The sequence below is a fragment of the Xylaria bambusicola genome, assembly GCF_022495145.1.
Source record: "Xylaria bambusicola strain CBS 139988 unplaced genomic scaffold F5B22scaffold_50, whole genome shotgun sequence".
Taxonomy (NCBI): domain Eukaryota; kingdom Fungi; phylum Ascomycota; class Sordariomycetes; order Xylariales; family Xylariaceae; genus Xylaria; species Xylaria bambusicola.
The window spans coordinates 123,147-133,546 of record NW_025953603.1 but is presented as its reverse complement, the minus strand read 5'-3'; positions in this window follow the sequence as shown (position 1 = coordinate 133,546).

The following is a 10,400-nucleotide window of genomic DNA, read 5'->3' as shown; positions in this document are numbered from 1 at the left end:
GGTAATCACTAGTATCGGTAGGTTACTTAGTAATCTAACCCAGATACCTAACGTCGTCGCAGTTTAGATAACAATCCTTCCTCTTCGACATCCCGCGCGTAATCTGATGATGGCGTTACCTGTAGTTGCTTGAAACTACATAGTAAATAGAAAACAGACTTATAACCTACCTCACTTACTGTATCCTAGATAAGGGGGCGTGGGGTTTACATCGATCATACTTACTTACTGTGAGCATGATTACATAGTAGATTTGTTAAGCTGGAATAAATGGGCTCCAATGGTTCGTGACTAGCAGACACACTACTGGTGCTTCTAGAATGCTTTGAAACACTCCGTCATTTCCTTCTAGCGTGCGGTAAGAAAATAGAACCAACCTCAATTGTCGCTAGAAAACGCTAAGTACATCGGGTAAGCAACCTACCTGATGAGTCGTAGGTAGTTAGACTACGGTACACTACTGCAGACATTGCGTATGAGAAGAAGATGGGTAAGAAAGTATGACCTCAGATTCTCTGTGCAACTCCAAGCCGAGATTACTGGGATTGCGCGGCGATGATGGTGCCGTCCTTGCCTTACACTACACCACACGAGAAGATTTCATTGCCCCCTTTCGTCACCTCCTCGTTTGACTGTTGGTGTTGGTGATGATGGATCGGCAACCAACGGGGTGGTAGAATCGACGCTACATGTAATAATGGAGGCTTACCGATGCGTCGGGTAAGTGATATAAGACTTATGTATATGTGCTTATTAAGATTTATTAATGTAGGATACTCGTATTTGGACCAACTGTCGTCGAATAGTGTCACTGTAGCTATAAAGTAAGGGCTTTGGATACAGCTCAATGCCTCTGTTCACTCATTTCACATGTGTGCTCTGAGCCTACTTATGATTCCCTGAAATAGCAGTTTTAGTTGTTATCGCCGTTTTCTTCGTGGGGGTAACGGCGGGCCCCGCCTGGGCATGGCGCGGAGGATTACGTCGATCTCCGCGGCGGCGTTGGGGGTGCGGAAGAAAACGTTGAAGAAATAACTGTCACACATGCACTAGATTAGGAAGGAAGGAAGCTGACCCAATGTCGTGTAGTGGGAATATCATGGTGCAGATACGCAGGGAGTCTAGATGTATCTTCTGTGAAGACCACAACCTCATGTACTTTTGCGGGTAAGCAAGTGGTGATATTACTTGCTGACAGATTGGCCATCGCTCGCGCTCCCTCCCGTGTCCTTTTCCTTTGTTTCACGTCTGCCTCTGCGGTGCGCGTGGACTTTTTGTATGAAGTGCTGATATAAGATGGTATGGTTTGATTGGATTGGTACATAGTAAGTCGAGCGGCTCCGTCATTACGTGGTCGCCGAGAATTTCGGTCAATATTTGTGCTCAAAGGAATGGGTTGGCTGAAATCATTCGAGATTATTCCTGCAGCTCGCAACCTTTGCTGAGATGAAGTGTCCGATTCGCGCCCTGTTTTCTCCTGACCCTTGAGATGAATCCGATTCCTGGTTGGATGACGGCGTTTATTTACGTCTGCCAATCAGAAACCTAGCGCATTGATGTATACGTACGTAGGTAGTATGTATGCAAGAGCCTACCTCGGTCCTTGGTCCTTGGTCCTTGGGTAGCTGCTGTAACCCCGAATGACCTTTTATTATCATCCTCCCACACCCCTCCATCTCATCTGCAGGCCGCCTATGTAGCCAGCTACTCTAGACTGGTTGGTGGGCAATGGATCGTGGCCATGCTATGCCATGTGGTTTTCGCTCGCTGGTGGAGCTTGCGGCTGCTGCCGGGGGAGGCTCGTCTGTCTTGGCTTGGCGAGTGAACATGCTTGCTGCAGAATAGGTATGACGCGACAACGACATATTGCTGTGCATTTGCATGTAGGTACACGACTGCAGAGCCGTGGTGGGTGTCGATATTTCCCTTCACAGCCTCACTCACTCGCATGCTTGGTGCACATCAAAGCGACTCGGCGGTGATTCGCCAAGATATAATAAGAAACGCGATACTTTCAGTCCCGTTGCTTGGTTGGCGCCATCCCGGTATTTTCTCTTACTGACTTAGTAGTGGAGCGTAGCGAACGGCACTTCGAACCTGGCCGACAGGACCTCATTGTATTACTTGCCTGCTGCAGGGGAGCGTTTAATGCCATCGCCAATATGTATGCGGCGGAGCGCAACAACATTGGCACATAGCGTAGACTGGTCAAATACCCCAAGCGACTCTCTCCTAGTGTCGCTACTGTTGGCGATAGATTTGTACCGGCCGATATCTTAGGCGCCAACGTCGCATCGAATTTTCAGCCGGGAGCTGGGGGACGAGATTCGCACATGATGATGTGCATGATCGATCATAAGGTATAAGGCGACAGACTTGGCCGCCGGCTCTATGTAGGTACCAGATGAATGCGGCCACAATACCCGCACGCTCGATGAAGGCATGGCTTGACAATCCCAGCTGCGACGCCATACACACACTTAGGACTTACAGTAGCAAATCGGCAAGCAGCACATATCCGTAGATATCCAAGCGCGTCTGCGAGGAGGAGAGTTTTCTTATCCACTCAACCCCGGGTTCTATCCGGTCGTCACGCCTCCTGACCACACGTGCACTGGTCGATACGCGATGTGGGTGTAGCGCGGATGACGGAATGCTGTAGGTAAGTACTTGGGTACCCAATCACCCATCTTCTGTTGCATACGGGGCTGAGATTACTCGGACCGGGGGCCCCCTATTCATCATGTCCCGGTTGTGTCTCTCCGGCCGCGTATCAGCTTCCCACAGAGCTTGGCGCTGCTGGTTGAGAATCCAATATCTGGGAAGATGACTCAATGGGCGCGGGAAAAAGAAAGCGAGCAAAGAAGGAATATATACTCAGTATGCCAGCTCAGGACAGATAGGCTTTTTCCTGTGTTTAATCAGTGTAATCGAGACCAAGGAGTTAGGTGTCGTGTTCTTTTTGGTTTATTTTTTTAACTTCTCTGTTATTGATGCCACAGGTGCTGATTGACGCTAGCGAAAAAAGGTCAGTCTTGTTCATTTCCAATTTTTCTTAGTGTCCGAAAAGGAAGACGCCCTATTTGCAGATCTGTTTGCTGACAGAATTGAACCTTGGAAATGATGCCATTGTTCCCCTTCTGTCCAAGTGCTGAAATCCCGTACGCATATGAGAATAATGAATACCTATACGAGTACCTACATATACCTACATGAGTATTGCAGGCAAGAATCCGCCGAGGCGGTTGTTAAGAAACCGAGAATACCTACCTACCCCTTGTTGGTACCTTAGATACCTTACAAGACACGCTGCAGTCGCTGTTTATAAAGTGTGGATACAAGCGAGCATCATCATGCCGGATGAGCACACTAGAACACCCCCTATGAACGCTAGAACGCTGTCACTGGAAAGCGCTGAATTCCCACCTAGGTACATACCTGTTTACATACCTAGGTAGCTAGTAGAGGTAACTCCACATTCAGAGTACATAGGTATGTACTTATGTATTCCGTGGCTAGTGCAGGTAATATAGGTAGTACGTACACAATGTCTCGCGCGTGTTTCCCACACTCCCATTCATCCCCATTTTTAGAGCTTGCATTAGTCTCGCAGGAGAAGGGTTCGAGAAAGGCAGCTTAGCATGGCCCAATAGGGATGCGCTTGGACATGGCCGCTTCTCTATTCGGTTTTCTTCTGAGCAAAGCCATACATAGTATGCAAGAGCTGCATTGCCGGTAAGCCTTGTCGTGGGCCTTTTCTCTCTCGGGCCAGCTCCCCCCAGTGTCATACTGACTTAAGTATGTAGGTACAGCCTATTGGTGTTGGTTGGCCAACTCGATCGCAAATCGCCTACCTCGCTGCCAGCAAATCACAACACGGCAGGAAAAAATCCCATGATTCCAAGGTGCTCGCCGTCTTTGCTTTTGTCTCGCCACATATCTTGCTTGGTGCCTGTGCTGTTGACGTGATTTGCTACCAACTCAAACAAACTAATGCGTGCGCTATGTTTGATGTTGCAGCAATTGTTGAGCTGGACCCAGGCATCCGGGTAAGAAATACTGATGGTGTCGTGTGCAAAAGAGGGGACGAAGTTGAGGAACCCCGGAACTGAGAAAATGCGCCTCGCTGCCAATAGACGCAGCGCAGCGCAGCGCAGTCCAATCATCACCGGCTTGAGGGCAAGCGACGTATGACAACAACCCGCCGAACCTACCTCATCCTTACCATGTACGCACATCGACACACAGATAGAAGTTTCATAAAGATTCTTTTTGTTTGTTTTGCTGCTGTTCAGTTCATAGCTCCTCGGCGCATGGCTCCCCGGGCATGACAAAGATGATGTAGACGTCTACTATCACTCCATTTTAGCCTATAGCGTCTGTATTAAAAGCTTAGATATGATAAAAATGTGAAGTTAGCCAAGATGGGTATACAATTTGATAAAAAGAAAGAGACGGAAGTATAGAGCCAATAACGTCACAGTCACATAGCTACCTGCTATAAGTACTCCAACGATAAGAAAGTTTAGCTGCTGATCGATCAACATCTTTTGATTGTCTTAGATGGCTCTTTTCCCCCCCCCCTATTGAGGGGTTAGGCAGGCCGTATGATCACTACCTACGCATTGGGTAGAATTTCAACCCACGAATACGCGAATTTATTGAGTTGATTTGTATCAAAACGCTTTGCGTTTGTGCTCGGCCTAATAGATGGCCTCGTCTAGATCGCAGAAGCAAGCAATAGAAGACATGTCAGAACGATCTGAACCTGGGTGTGATCCCCGCGCCCGGGGCAGTTCCGGAAGAAATCTGCTTGTTGGTCGCAGTGCTTTCGCTGGTTATTGGGTCTGTGCCTCTAAATCCATGCCAGGATACGTCGGCAACGTCATGTTACACATAGATGAAAACGAGATGGAGAATGTGCAAGTAAATGATCCATCATGTTGAAACTGTCATATCGGGCGCTGTGTAGCTATCATGCCTCTGTAGTGTACTGTACAGTCTAAAAAGACGGGGGTATCTTCTATCGACCTGGTCCCAGCCCAGCGCGTCCAATGAGGAATAGCTGAAACCCTCGAGCAAATAGACCCATACGCGCGGCGGAGATAATCTGCCGTGCGCAATAACTGGGCCATGAGAAATGCCTCTGCAGGCAAGCAAACCAATATCCATATGGGACTGACCCAAATCCAATGAGTACAAGCCTTGTCCGCACTTGTAAGCGGTCCCTCGCGAGAGGCTTACAAGTCTAAATATCCGATGAAAACAAAAGAAATGTAATAGAAACCCCAAATGTCTATATGCGATTGTTCCTTTTCCCAGCCAGTCCCAAATTTTTGCCCAATCCTGATAACCAAATCATGTTTACGTTGGTCCATGACGCCGAACCAAGATTAAAATTGATATTTGTAAATGCGCCGAGCCGCTGCTCGAGGCAACGAGACCACTGGCAACAATAAGGCCATGTTCGATATCAGGCAATTAATTGATGCATTGCAGGCCTATTGTTTCGTTTCGAAAGGCCAATGTGGATGCTCTCGTTACCCGAGATCAAATGCGATAGACTTATGACTCGGCACTATGCGGAGAGAAAAAAAGGTGTCGCAAGTTCGCTCATTCTGAAAACCGTGAACCGTCTAATAACGCCGGCTTTGAAAAGTCCCTAGACAATGCTAGTTGGCTATAACTCGATACATAGCAACGAGTATTTATCGCTGCAATGCTGGGGATGCTGAATTAGAAGTTGTAAAGAACGTCCATAACTGAAAGTCAAATGCTTGTGATGTTGTACAGTGATGGTGCATGCGCCAACTCGGAATGGTCGAGTGCGGAAGTCGTCGAGAAGCTTGGGTCTTGAACCAAAGTGCTGATGCAGTGCTAAAAATGTAGTGACAATTGCTCATCAATAAGACACCAAAGTCGGAGGGGCCACCGGGTATTTGTCAATGTTTCCGGCAATTGTGAAGGATTTATTGCGGCTTAGGGCGCGGTGGTGGTTTGGGAACACCGGTTGTGTCATAAGCGCCGCGGCCCATGTTCAACATTTGTGACTCTCTGGCACACATGGTGACGATTCTGAGATTTCCTGTAACTGTCTATTTTTCAAAGGGTCAGCATACATTTTATGTTAAATGAAGTGATTGTAAATCTAGCAACTGGCTCAGCCCCACGAAAGTGAGTGGCTACTAATTTCCTTGATTATTGCAAGGCAACAACACGTCGCAGTCGAAATTCACGGAAGGTATGTATAAATGGGTGAGCGTCTGACTCACTTTCACAGGCCGGGTCTAGCGGCAGAATAGCAGAGACCGAAAAAAGGAATAACAGTGAGATGAAGGACGCGATTGGGTGAGAGTAGCGGCGATGATACCACAGCCTGGGAATTTGGTCGAATAAGATCAAAGCGTGATCAATCCAGCTCAGGTGTTATTGCAGGTGGAGTTGTGGGTTGGAGGGAGCGCAGATAATATCTGAGGTCAGCACCGAAACGTCAACAGATGACGGCAGGAGATGTTATATATATATCGCAGAAATTCCGTGTGTTGCAGTGCAGGACGGCGTAAGGACGGTTTTGGTAGTTGGAGCGAAGGCTGGAAGGCGGCGGTTCTCTTGTAATACCGGAGCTGAAGCACAGTCGAGACACGCAGAGAATATTCTATGACTGGAGCCTGGTGTTTTCTGTCTCTGGTGGCGTGCGTGAAAGCTGACCGCTGTCGTCGAAATGCGGATGTCGCGCAGGTTTCGGGAAGTCAAGATATTATAGGTTTTGGAAACCGTTGTATTGTTGAATTATAAACCCGTGTTTCGCGATGGTGAGATTGCGGGTGGGTAAGTCTGTATGTATTGTATGCGAGGTGCGAACACTGGACTGGGGTATGCAGGCTGGCGAATCGCTTAAAAGAGATCAGCATGCTTGAACAGGCAGTAGTACAAGCGCAAAGTGCAACAGCGAGCTTTGGCGACAGGCAGCATTTGGCTCCTTTCGCTATGTTTGTTTCTCACTCTGGTCAAGGTCTCAGGATAGGGGACGTACCGGGAATGCAAGCAGACAGTGGATATGCAGGACAAAAACCACAAGGCGGTGGATTATAGCAGACAGCTCTGGAGACGTTTAAAGACACGCTGATATGAAGAGGAAGAAGGCTGATTATTATACAATGTTGGCGCAAGCGATATAAAGGAATAGACTGGAGGAGGTAGGGGGAGATGAGCTGAGGATTTTCGAAAATTGTTAGGAGTGGAAAGGGCCGTTATTTCAACTTATACGGCCTCTCTACCTGGTCGACAAGAGCTTGTCATGTCAACCAGGCCAGGCCAGCCAAAGCCAGGTACATACATACATACCTACATACATACGTAGGTAGTAGTAGTATACCTCCTAACCTAGGTAGGTTCCTGACTACTGGGGCGCCAGCCAGCTGGGGGTGAGGGAGCGAGAAGATGGATGGACCCAGCGCCGCCATGCCGCGATGCTGCCATGCCATGCCCCTGTAGGGTACCTACCTACTGTTGTACGTACCTGTCCGGCATACATGATAGTACATGTACTGAGTACGGGCAGCCAGGTACATACTGGCTGGGGTCCAGGTACCCGCCGTACCTGTAGGTAGGTACACTGCCCGAGGTGCAGCACGCTAGTGTGTGTCTAATAAAATCATTAATAGCGAGCGAGATGGGAAGGCCTTGTAGACCATGGATGATGGACAACGTACCCATGTACATATACATGTACACCCTCCTACGTATTAGTAGGAAGGGTACAGTAAGAGACCCTGGCACTCACCATAGGCCTGCTGGGAGTGTACACTTCATCTCAGAGGTTGTACCTGAGCCGGTACGGCCAGAGATCCTGTTGCTCCCTGCTAGGATCACTAGAGCGACTAAGTCGACTAGGGTGAGTGTACCTGCAGGTGCCAGCGGTACGGGCTGACTGTGGGTTCCTGCAACTGGCACATGTACCTCCACAAGCACCCACCTGCCAAAGGATCTTAGTGAAAAGGGAGAGTGAGTACTATGTAGGTACCTATGTAGGTACAATACTCTAGATATCTACTTTACCTACATACCTGCTTACACGTACCTACTTACATACCATACCTACCTACTTATTAGTAGTATGGCTGCTAGGAGGCAAACCATACAAATCGCCCAGAGTGAGTCTAGAGTACCTAGGTAGAGTAGCGCAGCTGGGATCACCGTGTCCCAGCCTGTCTGTTCTCAAACTTGCCGAAATAATGAGCAGAACCCGAAAGATCCTCAGTAAGACCCAATCGCTAGGAAACCCTGCTCTGCCTAGCGTGTTACTTAGTGTGTGTTTTGAGAATGAGTGAGGCTACAGCCCGTTAAGTATGTACATAGGGACGCTACCGGTATGCTAACATGTACCTCTGGAACCTGGTGTAGGCGCTGTACAGTGCTGTGGTGGATGTTAATAAGCATGTTTCATTACAATCCCGAACCTGGTGAAGAGTACCTTCTATTGGTAGGTACATAGGTACCTATCCTCCTCCTCCCCATCTCCCCATCCCCCATTTCCCATCCCCATCAACACCGGCAACATTACCAAACTCTGCTGTGTGTCGGAGACATGGACCGGGCCCCAGTGCCTGTTGTGCGGATTGACGGAGTGACGGTAAAGCAAAGCCGAATGCGTGCGTTGTGCGTTCACTGTACTAAGGTATGTAGAATACCTAAACGACTTACATGGTAGGTACAGGCCTAAAGATAGGTTTACTAACCTCAATGGACACAATACATACCTACGTAGGTACACTTTTTAGCTCACACACAGCACACACCGACGCTTTCTTCTTTGCACTTTGTCCTAAACAAGCAGAAGGGGATACAGGAGGCTAGGTAGGTAGCGTGCATGAGGGACGTATGTTCCTTATCTCCATCGGGGCTTAGGTACCGTTACATGCAACCACTACTTGCTTGGTACCTAACCCAACATACCACGTTGTCCATTTACTGCATGTAGCCCGCAACAGCAATGGCAGCCAGCTCACCGACGGGCAGACAGCCAAGTCGGATCAGGTCAGGTGGATACATGGGATGCGGTGACTGGGGAAAGCTGCTCGATACTGCTCGATGCTGTCTGTCTGTGGTATGTTCAGAAGAGGAGGTGAGGAAGACGGAATACCTGGAGAAAGAAGAAAAAGAATGTTGAAAAATTTTTCTCACACATATCCCAGTCAGGGTCTATGCGATGGTGAGTAGGGGACATCTACCTACAACATTACATGGGTCCGAGGCCGCCTTCAGCCTCAAAAAGTACTACGTATTACTACTATCAGTTGTCACAATGGCCTGGGCGCGAGGTATCTTCGTCTTGGTGGTTGCTTGTGGCATTGCCGCGATCAACTTGATCAAGACGATCAAGGGTCGCTCTGCAGCGTTCACTGTCTGGTACACTACTGCGTGGTATTGCGCACATACCTGCATGCCGCAGCGGGAGCTGGTCGATGTCATCATTGCCGTGATAGAGCCGTGACATAATGCCACCATACAAGATGGCCGTTTTCTCTATCCCTCGGCCTGGCCTCATACCTATAGACTCAAATGCCCGTACCTGCATCACGGATATGTTACAACCGCGGTACCCTAAACGGAACGCTCGAGTTGAAAATGTTGTAACCTGCCACATACGTGGTGTAGTACTAGCAGTCGTGGCCGTCGACCCTCTCCATGTCGCTGTTACGTGCATCCATCAACCACGTAGGCGTCTGTGGTTCGTCTGATGACTTTTTAGCAAGTTTCTCATAATTTCTTACGCCTTTTTTTTTTTTTCTCCCTCCTCCACCTCCCCCCTCCCCCTTGTCATCCCATCCTACGGCCTAAAGTATTCCCAAAGCAGGCATAGCGTGTTGAGTCAAGCTAGGTTCTATTCTGAGCTCGTTTTCTATTGATTGATGCAGATTACATCCTTCTAGTGTACTTACTTAGGTGCATTGCATCTACACGTGTGAAGGTGTATAGACGATGTACTAGACGATGGGTATTGGAGTTGGACAAACATCCATCTCGTCAAGACAAGGTGAAGTGGGAAAACGGTGTGCTGCTGCTTGTGGTTTTCGGTGTTATGTCTAAACTATACTACTTACCTCAGTATTGTCCGTGCCCACAGATTCGGTGCGCATTTGCCGATCATCTGAAAAGAATGTTAACACACGTATCAAGACTACCAATTGTACAACATAGGTAAGCTTATAATTCATGTTCGATGTCTAGCTACTCTGCAGCTTGAATAGAATAAAATACCTACATGTAGGATGGCTCCGAGAGACCCGAGCACACCGAAGCTGCGCCACCACTTAAGAAAACGAGTTAACTACCTACCTCGCCTACCTAAGTAAAATCCCACGTATTGGTAGGTAGAGAAATAGCTCGCTAGCATGGCT